Source organism: Spinacia oleracea, chromosome 1 (genome assembly GCF_020520425.1).
Source record: "Spinacia oleracea cultivar Varoflay chromosome 1, BTI_SOV_V1, whole genome shotgun sequence".
Classification (NCBI taxonomy): Eukaryota; Viridiplantae; Streptophyta; class Magnoliopsida; order Caryophyllales; family Amaranthaceae; genus Spinacia; species Spinacia oleracea.
The window spans coordinates 47,635,501-47,655,424 of NC_079487.1; the positions used below are offsets into that span (position 1 = coordinate 47,635,501).

At 34.8% G+C, this 19,924-nt stretch overlaps 1 long non-coding RNA gene across 4 annotated transcripts; it reads right to left on the reverse strand.

The window, feature by feature from the left end:
- Nucleotides 1–6,916: 6,916 nt before the first annotated feature.
- LOC130467300 (uncharacterized) lies at nt 6,917–12,099 on the reverse strand. Of its 4 annotated transcripts, XR_008927349.1 has the most exons (5): nt 11,972–12,099; nt 11,410–11,532; nt 10,477–10,627; nt 10,049–10,241; nt 6,917–7,260 (listed from the first exon to the last, which is right to left on the reverse strand). It is a non-coding gene; the product is annotated as an uncharacterized lncRNA (long non-coding RNA). The 4 variants fall into 4 exon arrangements; XR_008927348.1 differs by lacking the exon at nt 11,972–12,099 and having other exon boundaries at nt 11,410–11,547; XR_008927351.1 differs by lacking the exons at nt 11,410–11,532; nt 11,972–12,099 and adding an exon at nt 10,994–11,138.
- Between the last annotated feature and the right edge of the window lie 7,825 nt (nt 12,100–19,924).

Genomic DNA, 19,924 nt, shown 5'->3' on the forward strand with positions numbered 1-19,924 from the left:
TTCATGTAACTGGTGCAGCGGCTTTCATCAAGTCCATTCACCGCCAATGGACACCATAAATCAGCATTGATGACAACTGGTAAGTATGATGAAACACCCCATAATCAAAATCTTCACATCACACATATCCTGCCCAGTGCCCGCCTTATGATGATCTATGTTGCATGAACTCATAACTCATATCAGACACGGATATGTAATCCAACAGAGACACCTAATAAAATAGAGCTATTCTTAGAAAAGTAGATAATCATTAGACAGATGAATTCATTTCCTTACTTTCAGCAACTATTGCTGATAACACGAGGAGAGGTTTGACAAATAGTTCAGGCAGCACTACAAATCCACACGAAACTGGAGCTGAGGAGATGAGTCCAGTCCAAGCCCTTGATCTCTGGGAGTTCTCAACTTCTCATTATAATGGTAACCCCAACCTTTATATATCATTGTTGATTGAAAGGACTTGAGCCATGGTAGACAAAATTTTATTTTATTTGTTAATTTAGGCAGATGAACGTTCATGAGATATCTGTTGTTCACTGATTTTCATTCTGTGTTTCTATTAAGTTTTTCGATAGCAAATTAGTGGTCTTCCAGCGATGTTATGAGATATCTATTTTGACTTTGATGTAAAAAGAATTAAAGAATTATCTGCTTATAATTTTGAAAATTTTCGTCTTTTGGAGACTGGAGATGCTTGCTTTCTGTTAACTCGAAGTTGTTCATAGGCTAAACTTTGCTTTATTTAATTGAATTGTGAATTGCTTTCTTTCGAATTATTCGCAGTGAATATGTCAACATTTTTCGTATTTTAGGCGTTTTGGCTTGTGTGTGTTTCAATTTTGAAGGTGAAATATTTGATGGGCTTCACGTGAGCTGTGATAGCAATGGTGACGCAAGTGCTCTTCTGCAGTCTTTGGAAAACTGTTGCTGTTGCCAGTCCCGCAAGAATGTGAAGAGCTGTGGTTGAAAAAATCAATTCCTGGACTTCTTTCATCTATGTGAACTGATACTAATCATTGTCAAATAACAGGTATAACCTTCCCCTAACTTGATCAACTGTAGGGGAAAAGGGGAGGGATAAGAGAGTATAAATGCACCTGAATAGAGTTGCAACTGGAAATGCACTGAAGCTAAGTTGCTGCTTGTCCTGTGGTTTACTTGAGATTCTTTTCTTGTTAGCATGATTGGATACACCCATTTTCATGAATTGAGATCATACCTATGACGTTGAACATATTATAGACCTTCTTGGTAATGTTTATTGGTAAATAATACTTGCACAGAGTAATACTCCATAATTATAAGTGGTTCACTTAGCAAGATTTTTGCTGAAGTAGTTGTCTCCCTATGAAGCTATAAGTCTGTAACAAAAGGTCCCAATAAAATAGAGCCAGAATCTACATAATAGCATTTTACCCTTCTGTACGTCCTGCTGTATTGCCACTATATGCAGGAAGAACAATCTCCAATCTCAGTTTTTCCCCCATAATCTAATTTAGATCTTCTTTATTTTTGAATTTTTTTTGCACATATTAGAACTTGTTCTATCTTATGTTCAATTCCATTTTGACACTTAAGTAATTTTTACAAGATCTCCTGATTCTACTCATATAGTGTAACAGAGATCAATAAAAGAATCCCTTGAGAAACATTTACAGATTCATTTCAAGATCTCTTTTGTTTTTTAGAACATCATTGGTAAACCAAAATGTCGCCTATTTTCGTCTCATAAGTTAGCAGATGAATGAACACCTATAAGCTTGCAACATATATCGAGCTGAATGGATAATGCCCTTGCCATATAACTTCCTCATAAGTTAGCAGATTATATGTATGATTTGTTATCCCTCACCAACTCCCTTTCTCCTTGAAAAAAAGTGATCTCTACGCTTGTCTTCCCACCTTTTATTGGTAATATTTGTTTGAATACTCCCTCCGTCCTAGATTAGTTGTTACACTTACCTTTACACAAAGTTTTAGGTAATAAGTGGTTGTTTGGTTATCAATTGTTTTTTTATTGAAAAACTAGATGTAATAGGAGTTAGTGGAGCATTTTTTTAATTGAGTGAGAGAGGGTGTGGGGACAAAAAAAAGGTTAGTGGGAAGAGAAACAATATAATAATTGTAGGGTCATTCCTAATTTAGAAGTGTAACAACTAATCTGGGACGGAGGGAGTACTTTGCATTTTTTTTGAATATGGTAAAATTATCCTTTTCTAATAGGTGTTGTATTGTTTGGAACGGGCTTGATATTGATAAAGGGAAAGAGGTCATTAATAAAGAGAGATGCTCAAGGATGAAACTTTAGCAGCAGTGCGTTAAATATCTTGGCATAGGCCCAAGAGAACGTTTTGTGATAATAGATATTATATAAAATTGATTATAATTGTTAGAATGTACTGTATATGTTTACGATTGTACTGTAAATAGAAAAATATGTAAAATCGAAAATAATTGTTAGGCTGGAATGTATATGTCTACGATTGTACTATAAATATAAAATATATAAAATCGAATATTAGTGTTAGACTATATTGTATATATAAAAACGATTTAATATTTTTATATTTGAAATTAGAAAACATGAATCAGTTCAAAAAACATGGAAATCTATATATTATACTAAAGCACAATTTTTTTTTCCATTTAAACTTAACATGTTTTTGTTTTCTATTTTATTTTTTAAGTTTTGTAAAACTTCTTGGAAATAATAATGATTTTAAAATATAATTATAGCGTAAATTACGAAGTGGTCATATTATATTGCATCTGAAAACAACTCAATTTTTTTAATTGTTTGAAAATCAACATTCTCGATCAATAATTTTTAATTAAGGTCTACTTTAAAATAAACCGAATGCTCATAAAAATTAATGAAGCCGGGTGTTGCACGGGAACTAGCTAGTAATATATATTTGTTAGAATGACCCATGTACTATAAGATGGAAATCATATAAATTTGAATATTATTGTGAGAATGTACTCTTTCTATATATATATATATATATACAATTTAATCTTTTTATATTGGAAAAATTACTTTTAATAATTCAACCTTTAAGCGATTTTCCAATATTAATCCAACTTTTTGATTATTATCTATTAATCCAACCTTTATACCCCTTTAACTTTTATTGCTCCTTATAGGTTACCAAGTAGGTTAACCCGGTCATAACTGATGACGTGGCATGTAACACTTACAATTTTGTGCGTGGGCCCATTTCTCAACTGATTCCTTAAAAATTCCTCCCTTGTTCCTATTTTTTTCTTTCTCTGCACTTCTCTGATTCTTTGTTCTTTTACCCCTCATCCCCCTTCATCATCTTCCTTCACCTCCATTGAAGACATTGCTTCATTCTCCAAGAAAATGGGTTGTTGATTTAATTTGTTCCGTTTAGATGAGTTTCAGGAGGGGAATATTTGAAAAACATTTGATAAAAAAAATTGGAATTTTTTTGGAAAATTTGATAAAAAGTATTTCATCAATACCGTTTCTCTTTTAACAATTTCAAGTTCTTCATATAAATGGGTTGCTGGGAGTATTTGAAGATATTGAAGTGCCAACAAATCTGGGTTCCTTCGTCATAGGCTCAATTCCATTTGAAGTTCTATGAATTATTTGAAATACACCAAGATCTGTACTCTGAAAACAACATCTACCCAACGAAAACCACCACCCACTCTCTCTCCTAACCCCTTCCGCCTGGCCAGAACCACCCCAAACCAGCCCAATGCGAAAGGAGAATTTTTTTTCGGTTTTGATGGGAGGTTGAATTGGTTGTAATTTGTAAATAGGGTGTGAATGGGGCGAGGGTGTTGATGGTGGTTGGAGATAAAAATGAAGATGCAGGAGAGAAAATGTGGGTAATGGTGTTATCTTGTTGAGTTGTTGATGGTGGTTGACTGTTGAAGATGATAATAAATGATTGAATAAAAATTAAAAGAATAATATAAAAAGTTATCTTGAGGAGTAATGAAAAAAACGTAATGAAAAACCGGTTTAGCCGGTTGCAAGTTTTTTGGAGCAATAAAAGTTAAAGGGGTATAAAAGTTAGATTAATAGATAATAATCAAAAGGTTGGATTAATTTTGGAAAATCGCTTAAAGGTTGGATTATTAAAAGTAATTATTCCTTTTATATTTCATAAGACTATAAAATCGTATATTAATAAATTGTACTTAAGATAATTAACAAATATTAATCTTTCATAAATCTTGGTGATATGTTCAACTTTTTTTATAATATATGTTCATTTTATATAAATCTTGGTGATATGTTCATGTTATATATATCAAGTTTCTACCCTCGTCCCATGTGCATTTCTGATTTTAATTGAGCTATTCAGAGCCTTTTTACTGTTGATGTGTGTTGTATAGTATGAATAGTTGCAGGATCGCTATTTGATGGAAATTGATCTTTTGAGACCAATTTCTTATATTCCTGGACCACTACACAGATCTCGAACATGTTCGGGATGTTTCAAGCAACTTCAAGGGGCCTCAAACGCTTATTTAGGCACGAGGGAGTTAGACTTGGGCCTTGAAGAAGGAAGCCCATGAAACGAATGAAACCGAAAAGCCTTCACGCCCGGTCCCATCAGGTAGAGTTATTATTTATTGTAAGAAATTGATAGTGGATGAATTATTTATTTTAATAAAAAGAGGATGTGAGTAAGTGTGAGTACCGCAAGAGGGAGTGAAAGATTAATATAATTGGAAGTGGGGACCATGACATGCCAAAAATAGGAAGTGTGTCTTTTAATTAAATACGGAGGGAGTATAATTGGTGTTGTACACATTTTAAATCTTGCCCTTAGCAAGGGTATAAGGTAAGTCAAATGCCCTAAATTAACAAAGATCCAATAGTCAAGCCAAGTCCAATAGGGTAACAAGCCCAAGAAGAATAAACAGAATAGTCCAGTGAAGGAGAAGCCCAAAAGAAACGCGAGTCCAAGGAGAACAGATTCACAACGCCAGATACAAGGAAGTTAAGAGACGTGGAATAAGCCAAGGTTGACGTGACCACGATCGCCCAGTTTCTCGCCTCTGTCCAAGCAGTTACGGGAGGAACTCCCACTCTTCTGCAAACCGCTCTTCAACAGTCTCTTACTAGGGGTATATATACACAAAAAACCGGCATTTACACTAGAGGAAAAAACCTCAAGTGCGGGCTCATTTTAAGGGGTTTAGTGCGGGCTTTTACATGTGCAGCACATGGCCTGCCCGCACTTGATGTTTCTCAAGTGCTGCCAAAATATTGGCAGCACTTGATGTTTCAAGTGCTGTCAATTTGGAAAATGAGCCCGCACTTGACATATTTTGTACTGCCAATTTTAGAATATGAGTCCGCACTTGACATATTTGGTGCTGCCAATTTTGATAATGAGCCCGCACTTGACATATTTGGTGCTGCCAAATTTGAAAATGAGCCCGCACTTGACATAGAAATGGGCAGCACAAGCATAAAAATGACCCGCACTTGATATATAAAAGAGCCGCACTTGGCCTATAAATTGTTAGGTTATGATACATTGACAATTCATAAATCATGCGGAAAAACCATAAAGCCAGGAAAGCATATTATATTGACATAATCATTTAGCATAGAATTGATGCATACATGTTGTAGCGTGCCTTCCCTAGCTGCGCCCGAACCGAACAAGAACAAGTCTTTAGGACTCCAAATGTCGTCCCTCCGTAGATAGTCCACAGTACGTCCGGATCCGCCTCAAGTTAGACCAACTAGAATCGCCCTTAAGGTTACTAGGAATTTCGCCTAGTGTTTGCAAGTGTATGGTTAATTTATTTCAAAAACTTACCCTTTGAATACTTCAATCGTTCCTGGAAATAATGACCCTAGGCCCTTATTTATAGAGGTATGGAAAAAGAACTGGAATCCTATTAGGATACTAATTAGTTAAACTAGAATCCTAGTAGGACTCTAATTAATTAATATTTATCCTTTTAGGATTAGGAATTTAATCATCAAACAAATCCTATACAATTTAGGTTTCGTATGTGAACACAAACTCTACACGAGCATGACCTACGAGCGTGCAGGCCATGCCCGCGCACAGCCCACACGGCTGCTCGGCCCACGCGAGCCGCAAGCCCACTCGAGCAGCAGCACAACTCGCAGCCCATTGCTGCGCGCGCTGCCACGGCCTGCTGGGCCTGGCCTTGCGCTGGGCCTGGCGTGGCCTTGGTTGTTTTTGTGGCGCGCTTGGCTTGCTGGGCGATGACCTGGCTTCGTGCTGGGCCTTCGTCCGGCAGGCCTCGTCCGATGCTTATTCGTACGATACGCTTCCGATTAAATTCCCGGTTCCGGAATTCATTTCCGATACGAACAATATTTAATATTTCCGATTCCGGAATTAATTTCCGTTTCGAACAAATATTTAATATTTCCGTTTCCGGAACTATTTTCCGATTCCGATAATATTTCCGATTCTGACAATATTTCCGTTTCCGGCAATATTTCCGATTCCGGCAATATTTCCATTTCCGATAATATTTTCCGATACGTACCATGTTTCCGTTTCCGACAACATCTACGACTTGGATAATATTTATATTTCCGATACGATCCATATTTCCGTTTCCGGCAATATCATCGTTTCCGGAGTATTCATTTCTTGCTTGTGACGATCTCAGCTCCCACTGAAACCAAGATCCGTCGATTCCGAATATCCATAGATGGAGTATTTAATGCCATTAAATATTTGATCCGTTTACGTACTATTTGTGTGACCCTACGGGTTCAGTCAAGAGTAAGCTGTGGATTAATATCATTAATTCCACTTGAACTGAAGCGGCCTCTAGCTAGGCATTCAGCTCACTTGATCTCACTGAATTTATTAACTTGTTAATTAATACTGAACCGCACTTATTAGACTTAACATAGAATGCATACTTGGACCAAGGGCATTATTTCCTTCATAAATGAGCCGCACTTGATCTAGATTTGTTATATAACCGATTTTCCTGCTACATATTACAATTGGACCACGCCACTGATTAACCTCCATACGTCACATAAAAAGTATCCTATTATATAGATAATAAAATTAAATAGTATATAATTGTAAATATAAAAGTCGATTGCATTACAATCATATGAAAAACTAGCATCCATAATTTAAGATTCAGTACAAGAAAATATCAAAGACAATCACTGGTAATGAAGTTTGCCAACATTTCTCGAACTTCATCTATCTCCTCAAAGGTGAAAGGCCGCTCCCTTGGATTATTGAATACCTTAAAAAGATCGACCATCAAAAAATATATATACACTTTAGTTATATTATAAATATTGAATTGTACAATAAATTAAGACTTAATTTGTTCATAACAAAGAAATAATGAACCGTATAATAATAAAATTGGTTAATTTCGGTACCAACTTTCATCTAGTGAACTTTAATGAGTATTTTAAAGTCCTTCCATGTTTAATACACTTAGTTTTATGTTTCAAAGACTAATTCTCACTCATTTTGGTGAAGTTATACACATTAAAGTCTCGTTAGTTCATTATCGGTCACATTTTGACTAAAATGGCTAATTTCGGTCCCAACTTTCAACTAATGAACTTAAATGAGTATTTTAAAGTCTTTCCATGTTTAATAAACTTATTTTATGTTTCAAAGACTTATTCTCACCCATTTTGGTGAAGTTATGCACATTTAAGCCTAGTTAGTTCATTATCGGTCACATTTTGACTAAAATGACTAATTTCGGTCCCAACTTTCAACTAATGAACTTCAATGAGTATTTTAAAGTCTTTCCATGTTTGATACACTTAGTTTTATGTTTCAAATACTTATTCTCACCCATTTTGGTGAAATTATGCACATTTAAGACTCATTTGATCATTATCGGTCACATTTTGACTAAAATGGCTTATTTCGGTCCCAACTTTCATCTAATGAACTTATATGAGTATTTTAAAGTATTTCCATGTTTGATACACTTTTTTTTATGTTCCAAAGACTCATTCTCACCCTTTTGGTGAAGTTATGCACATTTAAGCCTCGTTAGTTCATTATCGGTCACATTTTGACTAAAATGGCTAATTTCGGTCCCACCTTTCAACTAACGAACTTAAATGAGTATTTTAAAGTCTTTCCATGTTTAACACACTTAGTTTTATATTTCAAAGACTCATCATCACCCATTATGGTCAAGTTATGCACATTTAAGACTCGTTTGATTATTATAGATCAAACTTTGACTAAAATGGCTTATTTCAGTCCCAACATTCAACTAATGAACCTAAATGAGTATTTTAAACTCTTTAAATGTTTAATACACTTCCCTTTATGTTTCAAAGACTCATTATCACCCACTTTGGTCAAGTTATGCACATATGAGACTCGTTTGATCATTATAGGTCACATTTTTACTAAAATGGCTTATTTCGGTCCCAACTTACAATTAATGAACCTAAATGAGTATTTTAAACCCTTTAAATGTTTAATTTACTTATTTTAATGTTTCAAAGACTCATTCTCACCTACTTTGGTGAAGTTATGTACATTTAATGCTCGTTTGATCATTAGAGGTTACATTTTGACTAAAATGGCTTATTTCGATCCCAACTTTCAACGAATGAACTTAAATAAGTATTTTAAAGCTTTTTCATGTTTGATACACTTAGTTTTATGTTTAAAAGATTAATTATCACCCATTTTATTCAAGTTATGCAAATTTAAAACTAGTTTGATTCTCATAGGTCACATTTTGACTAAAATACTTGTTTCGCTCTCAATTTTTAACTAATGAACTTAAATAAGTATTTTTAAACCCTTTACATGTTTAATACACTTAGCTTTATGTTTCAAATACTCATTATCACCCACTTTGGCCAAGTTATGCACATATAAGACTCGTATGATCGTTATAGGTCAAATTTTGTCTAAAATGGCTTATTTCAGTCCCAACACTTAACTAATGAACTTAAATAAGTATTTTTAAAGCCTTTCCGTCTTTAAAACACTCAGTTTTATGTTTCAAAGACTCATTATCACCCAATATGGTCAAGTTATGCACATTTAAGACTCGTTTGATCATTATAGGCCAGATTTTGACTAAAATGGCTTATTTCGCTTCCAACGTTCAACTAATGAACCGAAATAAGTATGTTAAACCCTTTATTCATTAGACTTATTTAATGTTTCTAAGAGTAATTCTTACCTACTTTGGTCAAGTTGTGCACATTTAAGACTAGTTTGTTCATTATAGGTCATATTTTGACTAAAATGGCTTATTTCGCTCCCAACTTTCAACTAATAAACTTAAATCCACCTAGTTTGCACATTTAGGGCTGATTCGATTAATATAGGTCATATCTTGTCTAAAATATGTTATTTCGCTCCTAACTTTGAAATAATGAACCTAAATATCGAACCTAAATACCTACGCACATGTGCTAAAGAAATCAAACGGGGGGTTGTTAATCAAGTGCTAAAGGAATCAACCGATGTTTAAATCTAACATATTTTGACATATTGTGAACTAAAACAAAACAATCGCCAACTTAACAAAAATAAAACATATTGTGAACAAAAAACATAAGCATATCAGAACAAAAACACAGGATCATAAAAGAAGTAGAACAAAAGCGATAAAAAACAGAAGATCAAGTCAAAAGTATGGAAGAAGCATATCAGAATCACAGCAGGTATAGTAGAATAGCAGCAGGCAGAATCATATCGCATCAGGCAAAGTAGCAAATATAAATGAGCTCAGCCAAGGCCATGATGAATAGATATTGACTATAACAATATATACACCAACATAGAACTTCATTATTGAATTGACTTTAGCTACTGCATTAACTGATAAAAGAATAAGCAGCATACACCGATACACGTTGCCCTCAATGTGTGAATGCGAGTAAAAGAGAGAAAGCATGTGAACTATAGTGGCTAATAAATGTTGTAAGGCAGGTGGGTGAGCATGTGAAGGATGCAACAAGCATGAAAGAAAAAGTAAGATGTGGCTGAACTAGTCAACTTTTGAATGCCACAAAATCATTATTAATTACCCGAAATTAGTAGCTGGCTCGGTGAGGTTTTCTGCCATATAACATGTGAGGTGTACTTGAGCTTGCTTGAACACTAAAACTGAAAGGTGTTTGCTTGATGGCTTCCCCCCAAGCTTGAACCTTCTCATTTATCTAAGTGCAAACCCCAGGGAGCGACGAGAAGCTAGTGCAGCAATGTGCAGTATTGGTACACCTTTGAAGAAAATATACAAACAAATTGTCATGCATGAATTTGTGTTTTCAGTCTACTCCTATGAAACACTTTGTTTGCCAAATTTAAGTTTCAAGCTTGGCCAAACACTACCGAAATTTGAAACAGTAAACATGTCAAACAAGCAAATAATCCATGCTGGCAGACTAAATATTGATTCGCAGTTCGCACACAGCTTCTACTGAAAATATACCAAATTCCCAGGTAATTTTCTTACCGTTCTCATCCTTGATACAACCACTTTCTTTATGGATGGATATCTTAAGACCACATTAATGACGAAAATCCCCTTCTCAGAAAGGAAATCCTTTACAGTAGCAGAAAAAGAATCTTCTTCAAAGTCAGCAGCAGGGCAAGATAGTCCATGGCTGTTACAAGAAACCAGAAACAAGGATCCTCGAATTACTACTAGTATATTAAAAATTACTAAAAGAATTGAAATGAAAAAATAATTACCTTGAATTTGATTACTACTAGTATATACAAAAATGTATTTAAAATAAAAGAAAATGAAAAAATACACCGCCGCGTGCATTAGTTTTCTAGGGATCATTCAAAATTCCATGGCTTTGAAGGCTAGCACATAAATAATTACTAAGAAAGCAGATTATTCTAAGACAATCATTATAAATGAATTCACACACAGAGCTCTAGCTCAACCCAGCTTGACTGAAGGAACTGTCTCAAGCTCAAGCAAGCAGACTATTTGCTGTAACAAAAAAAGGGAACATTACTTGTATATTGAGGAAATACCCAGCTTGATTGAAAGAACTCAAGCTCAACCTAATTGTGAGAAAAACAGATGCAACACTTGGAGACTTGGCTTTTATATGGTACACATAAGAAAGACTTCATACTTTGCTAGACAACATAAAAACAACACAAGACTCCTAAAGTAGATAGTTGTGAACTTTTAAATACGGAACCTCGGTTCTGCTTATGCAAAGTTGCACGACAGTAGGCATATTGTAAACATTAGATTCCAAATTTTGGAACTTCATAAAACCTGGTACAGGTAATTATCTATCTCACCACCACCATTAAGCTGACAAATGTTGCATAAAGCTGACAAATGTTGCATAAAATTTCATCTTAAAGACAATAAAAAGTAACACCTGAAAATGTATTCTTGGATGAACGGTTTATTTACCTGGAACCTTTTCTTTTTTCTTCCTAAAGAACGTGATGATGCAGAGAAGCAGAGATGCAAAACCAGCTGTTGGAACAAAGGCTCTTGTTATGTAAAATTCCACGCTCTTGACAGTATGCTTAACTGCTCCATTAAAAATTAGAATAAGTCAGAAAAAAGTGCCAACTGTGTAGTTAACAGCATTACTAAGTCTCTCTTTGGCTGGTTCTGAATCTTTTAAACTAAAGTAGTACTCCATCTGAAACGGATACAGTATAAGCAACCACGAAAACAACTGAGGTAATCACGCATGACTAATTATTAATCAAAATAAGGATGCAAGTGAAGAATTAGCTAATTATTAATTTGATATTTCGGAACTGAAATATCTGAATTCATACAACTTCAAGCTAATTACATTTGCAAGCCAAAATGTATATCTTAATCAAGAACAAACAACAACAATTCAAAGTCTGACTATAGTCTAAGGTTCATAAGTAATTGAGTTCACAATGTTGGAAGATAAGTCATATATACACTTTTATAGCAAATAAAAAAAGAAGATTTATGAATGAAACCTAACCAGATAACAGAAAGACGAGAAACAGAAATATAAGTAGAGAAAATTATATAATAGAAGTAACCCAATTTTATGGAAAGGTATGGGGCCTACGGAAGACCAGTGTGTTAACATAGGAAGAGGGTCTGGGTGGTTAAAACTACTAAGGCAGCCACAAGCAAGGTGTGGGAACCTGGAAAGCATAAAGTTGAATGGGATGGTTCTCAACCTAAAAATAAAATAGCGAGGAGATCATCACCACCTCAAGTAGCAGTTTCAACAGTGCAGATACATATGAATTAGAAGGACATCATCAACTAGCACTTAGTGTAGTCCTAGGCTTGGTAGCCTAGCAGTAGTGTAGCAATAGTTCGTAGGGTCTCCCGCATGTATTGAAGAATCTCTAGCCGTTACGTTGTGTATTTTGCAAGCATTCAACCATGGAGGTACATTTCTTCATGAATTAATGTTTGTACAGTTTAATTATGTATTAATCAATGATAAAATCGAATAAAATTGTTAGATTGTATTGTATATGTTTCTGATTGTACTATAAAATAGAAAATATATAAAATCCAATACAATTGTATGTTAGACTTGAATGTGTATTTTCTACGAATGTACTATAAATATAAAATCGAATATAGTGTTAGAATGTACTATATTTCTTTGAAATGAATTCTACTTAAGATAAGTAACAAATGGTAGTCTGTTTACATAATTAGGTATAAAGAGTTGCAAATTGTTATGAAAGTAGTGGTTTACAGAGTTTATATGTGGACGAGTTTGAGGGTAAGTGGTGCAGTAGGTTGCAGGTCATGCTAGCAATGGGTGGCTAACAAATTTGTACAAGGAGAAAGAGAGACATGCGTTCTTCCATATTATATAAAACTATTTTTGGGTAGTATGAAAACCACACAGAGGGTAAAGTCAAACTCTTTCATTGATGGATTTTGGAGAGGAGTACAAAATTGTTTGAGTTTCCAGAAAAATACTTTGCGGATATGATTAAAAGGCGTAGTGATGAGAAACAAGCGGATGCGAATAGTGTGAAATATATTCGTAAAACTATAACTGGATTCAACATTGAGAGAGTGTTCCAAAAGTTATACACAGACAAGAAGTTTAGGGATGTCCAAAGACAGTGTGAGAGGTGGTTGTTTTGTGTTGTCAAGGAAGAGAAAATTATATCCGAGTCTGAGTTTGAATATATTTTGGAGGAATGGGTGTGGATCATTTTAAAATAGGATCATACATAATTGTCAATGCATCTTTGACCACTAATATCTTTGATAATAAGTACATCAATTGATAAAAAAAAATTTGATTGTATATATCTTTGACACGACTACATAACTACTGCATAATGTTGCTTACAATATAATGGAAGTACTTATATTAGTTATAATATAGTGTTGGTCGCTTCATTTAACTAAAAGAAAAACTATTATTATTTATTATTATTATAATAATTATTATTATTATTATCAAATGCTAATAAAGTCAAAAATTTTACAAATAGTTAGTGTGAAGCCGAGATACAATCTGGCCCCCACTCCCCTGGCTATAGCAAAGCCTATCCTAGTGAAAATATGAGCAGCATCACGAGCCTCAAAGTCCTGTATCCTAGAAAACTTCTGAATCCGCTTCAGCAACGCAACAGTATCCTTATCCAGCTCCCCCAAAGAAGAGAAAGAGAACGGAAGAAAGCCATAACCAATGGCCCTGCAACGTGCTTCGTACTTGACCCGTTTTCGAATAGCCATTATTATTATTATTATTATTATTATTATTATTATTATTATTATTATTATTATTATTATTATTATTATTATTATTATTATTATTATTATTATTATTATTATTATTATTATTATTATTATTATTATTATTATTATTATTATTATTATTATTATTATTATTATTATTATTATTATTATTATTATTATATTATTATTATTATTATTATTATTATTATTATTATTATTATTATTATTATTATTATTATTATTATTATTATTATTATTATTATTATATTATTATTATTATTATTATTATTATTATTATTATTATTATTATTATTATTATTATTATTATTATTATTATTATTATTATTATTATTATTATTATTATTATTATTATATTATTATTATTATTATTATTATTATTATTATTATTATTATTATTATTATTATTATTATTATTATTATTATTATTATTATTATTATATTATTATTATTATTATTATTATTATTATTATTATTATTATTATTATTATTATTATTATTATTATTATTATTATTATTATTATTATTATTATTATTATTATTATTATTATTATTATATTATTATTATTATTATTATTATTATTATATTATTATTATTATTATTATTATTATTATTATTATTATTATTATTATTATTATTATTATTATTATTATTATTATTATTATGAGACGACCATAACGTATGCTCCCCATAATACAATCTGGCTGGAGTAGAGTAACAGAATTCAACCCATCGCGAAATTCCCGGACAATGAAGACGAACTTCACGCAACATGGCCGCTCGATAAACTAAGTTGAAGGCATTTTGAAAATCCACCAACAACATTGAAAGACCTACATTAGAACCCCGATCCTCAATCAACCTGTTCACAGCATGAAGAATTGCCTCGCTACCCGCAGATACCCCGACACCAAATTGAAGACCATTAATATTACTCCCCAAAGACGGACCAACCATAACAGCACCAACCTTCGAAATCAGACGTCGCCAAACAGTACCCACAGCAATAGGACGAATACCACCACCGGGCTTGACAAGAGGGGTGAGGGGAGCACTAGCAACACACTCACCCAAACTCATAGGGAATTTCCCAGCCAAAAAGAGATTAACCACCCCAGAAATGGAGTCAACTAACTCATCAGAAACAGCCACAGCAGCACCACTCAAGCAATCCATAAGGTGCTGAGCTCGTAAACCGTCCCTCCCACAAGATGTGCCACGTGGAAAACTCCTAATCCGGTTCAAAACAACAGCAGAAGTGGCCATGAGATGATGGTCATCAACATGAATGTCAGGCAAGGACGGAGCTGGAAACGAAGGGTGTTTCGAATTATTATTATTATTATTATTATTATTATTATTTTTATTATTATTATTATTATTATTATTATTATTATTATTATTATTATTGTTATGAACAAACTAGAAACACTACAAAAAGTTAGTGGAAAGTCGAGATACTATCTGGGCCCCACTCCTTTAGTAATAACGAAACTACTCCTAGTGAAAATATGTGCAGCACCTCGCGCCCCAATATCTTAAGCCTTAAGAAACACAATAGCACCAGTCTCTAATTCCCCCAATGAAGAAAATGAGAAAGGTAAGAAACTGTATCCATTTGCCGTACACTTAGCTTGATACTAAGCCGCATCTATCACAACACGACCAGGTACAAATTCAGACATCCTCGATTGCGTCAGAGACGATGACCCGATCAAGTCCACACACACCTGTAAAGCCCCTCCAGGAGTACAGTAACATGTCTGCTGGACGGAGAGGTTTTTCATTTCCCCCACATAACCCAATATCAACCACTTTATTATTATTTATTATTATTATTATTATTATTATTATTATTATTATTGTGAATAAAATGCTAACAAAGTCAAATATTTTACAAATAATTAGTGGGAAGCCAAGATACAATCTAGGTCCCCCACTCCTATGGCTATAGCAAAACCTATCCTGGTGAAAATATGAGCAGCACGAGCCCCAATGTCATGAGTCCTAAAAACTTATGAACCCGCTTCAGCAACGCAACAACATCCTTATCCAGCTCCCCCAAAGAAGAGAAAGAGAACGGAAGAAAGCCATAACCAATTTCCCTGCAACGTGCTTCGTACTTTACCCGCTTCCGAATAGCCGCATCAGTCACAACCCGGCCTGGGACAAAACGAGACAACCCAGATTGTATCAAAGGAGAAGATCCCGTCAAGTCAACACACACATCACAACACCGATCCCAAGAGTAGAGCAACACGTCTGCTGGTCGGAGAGCTCCATCGTTCCCTCCAGATAGACCAATATCAACCTCTCTCCGCGCCGAAATCCCAAACCGATAACAAACATCAACCAGGGTATCTCAAACCACATTATTCCGATGTTTAATACCCACGATGCCAGCACATGACACCGCATGATCACCAAAGATGTTTTCCGCAAAGACCCTGGAGCAAGCAGAACATGGCGCCGTAACAGAGAACAAAGGAACCCCCAATCGGTAACACATCACACATCGGTAAGACTTAGCGTTCATGGTCTGTCCCAAACCTGATATGGGGACCGCACGAAGCCAAGAAGAGGTATGATCTCCCTGCTGCGATTTCCACAACGCCGACTGTCGAGGAGATCAAGAGAAGGTGGATTCTGCAGATGCGGTAACCATTGTGAAATATATACGTTTAGGGACAATTTTTTATGAGTTTAGGGACAACGACCTCACTAGGGTTACTTAGAATGTCATTCTCCACCGTTCTATTAAATAGACTCAACGCATCCTCGAATGCTCGACCAGGACCAACAATATCAACATGCCGTAGAAGCTTTGTCTGCAAACCAAAACACTGTAATCGAGAAGCAAGAAAAGAATAGTGACGAACATCACATGCGGCCTGCCAAAAGAAAAAGGTATGGTGAAAAGTCGCCACTGCCAGTCGCCAAAGCCAGGCCCCGAAGTAGTAACAATACGCTCCAAGGAAGAACGAAGAGCCGCATCGAAAGTGTGCTGAGCCGCCTCAAAAATACCAGGAGGACAAGTACGCAAAGCAAAGTAGAGTTTAGAAACTCGGGCACATGCCCTAAGTAACAATAACTCACACTGAGGATCTGTAATACCTCGTATTTTTCTATAATTATAAATATGTTTTATTATATTTATAAAGTATTTCATTTTATTTACAAAGTATTTTTATAAATTTAATTCCATTTAATGAGAATTAAATGCATTTTTTTAATTATTAATTAATTACGAAAACCATATTTTTATTAAATAGATTCAACGAATTTATTTAATCGGGATTTGTTGGGTCGTATTTTGAAAACGAATTTAATTTAATTAAAGCCCAGTTAATTTCCCATGATCAAACCCAACAAAGCTTGCAAGGATTAAATTCAATTGAGCCCGAAAATAAGCCCAACTCAAACTACCAAAACCTAGGCCATGTGGGAGAGAAAAACTATAAATAGACCCTCTCATTAAACCCTCACAAAATTTTCAGCACTCCCTCTCTCTCCTCTTTTTCTCTCTCCGTACGGCCCCCTCTCCCCTCCTCTCGTCGGACCAGCCTTTCTTGCAGCCCAAGGCACTCGTGCCCAAGCCCCTCGCCTAGCCTCGCCTTCGCAGCACTGCTGAGCCTTGTGCTCGCTGTTGTGCCGTGTCGAGTGCCCAGCGCCCAGCGCACTCCTTGCCTCGTCCCGCCCCGCAACCCGCAGCGCCCTCGCTGCTGCTGTGCTGTGTTGCGTGCCCCAACGCCCAGCGCCCCTCCCTCTCGTCGCTGCCTCGTTGCGCGCTGCCCGCGCTGCTCGCGTGTGGTGCCGTGCGTGGTGTTGTTGTTGTTGTTGTTGCTCGACGCCATCAATTGTTGTGTGTGTGTGTGTTGTTGATTGGTGATAATCAATTGTATACTTTTTAAACTTTAATTTCAGTTTTAAATTGTTTTAATTATTATGATTATTTAATAATTTGGGTTATTTAAATTGATTAGAACGGTATGAACACCGTATTGGTTTATTGTCTTATTTAAATTAAAGAGATTGATTTTGATGATTGAAATTATTATTTTCAGATTTTATGAGTTAATAAAGTGTCAATTTTTGAGGTCAAAACATGGTTTTTAGGATAACCTATTGCTAGGATTTTAATTCCAATTGATTAAGCGATTGATTCACATAGTATAATGACAATTTAAATTATGGGAATCAACTTAAATTTTCAGATTGTTTTTAAGCTTTAAAAAGTTTGTTTTTAATGGTTTTAAAGCTAAAAAGTCAATGTTTTTATGCTAGGACTTGAGTTGACTGTTTGAGACTATTAAATTAACGATTAACGATTGATTTCTAATTAAACTAAGGGTTTTAGAATCTTAAATAGTTGCTGGAAATTTAGTAAACATGGATAATAATTTAGTTTCTCCTTTGTGTTTATAGGAGTTGATTTCTAGTGAGTCTTGATTCGCACATTGGCCCCCGTACTTGGGTATTCCAGGTAAGTACAAGACTAGGGTGACCACCCATCCCTTAAGGACTTTGTGAAGTGTATTGAACGCGAATCATGTGAATTTATATGTTGAGAATTCATGTTTGATATGTAGACAAGCATGTGATTATTATTATTGAATCTATGTGAACGAGCATGTTATGAATTGAATTATGCTTTATAGATTATGTTGAACTATCATGTTATGGACTTTTATAATCGTTGAATTATGTCAAGCATGTTGTTCAAGTTGGTTTGCATGTATGAGTATTGCGCATGCAAGTTATTACTATTATTATGCTATAGTACGGGATGTCTAGCATATGTTGAGCCTATTGAATATTGCCGGAGAAAAATATATATTCTATTAAGGGGTAGAATATGTTAGAGAGTCTATGTGAATTGAATTAAGGACAATTCGTGCTAAGGGCACACCCCGCTTGTTAATAGGCAATGTCGGGTTATCTCAAACAGTGTTTTTGAGAAGGAACAATGGGAGTAATTTCACTTGAGTCTATGTTTGATCACAAGTCCTAAAGGATTAAAAATGAAGTGTCATTGTTGAGTTGTTTAATTGTTTAATTGTTTAATTGTTATGTCTTGGGTAGAGTCTTGAGTCGCCTTGAACATAACATACTAATTAACGTAAAGTGTAACCCGAAAGAGCTTCAAAACTCTTGGAACGTATATACCTTGAGTATGAACAATGGGGGGAGTCTTGCCGAAAAATTTGTACTCCTTGAATGATACAAGACGTTGTTTCATTCTTCTTTTTATACCGTTGTGCATTGGAATTCCGTCGGTATGGCCCGGCTGTCGGTAGTAGCCCGACTTATTATTATTTGGTGTATGGTTGGCTCCCATCACCCTTTTATTTCCCTTTGAGGATAATTTATTTTACCCGTTCAAAGTTACTTCTTATTAAACTGTGAGTCAAGAGTCATGTCAAGTGTCGAGTCTTGTCTCCATGTTTACTTGTTTATTTAATGGCTTTTTCATGTGGATTATTAATTCGTTGAGTGAAGCATGTTAGGATAGAATGTTATTTTAGCTTGTTCGTACTCAGCTTTCGCTAACTTCGTGCTTCATGTCTTTTGGTCATGGCATTTGCCTTAATGACCCTATGATGATCCATCATTGCACTTGCGTTGTTGGGGAGTAGATTTTTAATAAAGCGGGTTGGTAGAGATAACTTGCGGGAGAAGTTATCATGGGATTCGTGTTGAGAGTTTAATCTTCCGTACTTTATAAACTCTATTTATAGTCATGACTACTACTATTGCTACTATTTATAGTTAATGGATTTTGAAATATTAAATACTTTGGTTTTGGGCCTTAAGGTGTTCCAAGTTGTTTTAATGACCATTAACTATTTAATATGTTTAAAAGTTAGTTAAATTCCGCTGCGTAATTCTGGTAAATAGCCTTAGCCGTTATCACGGTGGCGGTAATATCTTGCTAATTCCTGTGTTTTAAGTTGGAAAATGTTTTATAAAAATCAAGGAATTATTAGGGTGTTACAGGATCATCAAGTTGAGCAACCTTATCCATAAGCCCAATGTTCTTGGTCACCCTCTGCATCATAAGCTCACCACTAAAATTGGATTGGAACTAGCGGGACCACCAAGCAACTTAACACCATGCAAAGGACGAGCAATATCAAGGGGAAAGATTCCCACAAGCCTGCTGCGAGGGTCTTCTGTAGGCCAGAAAAC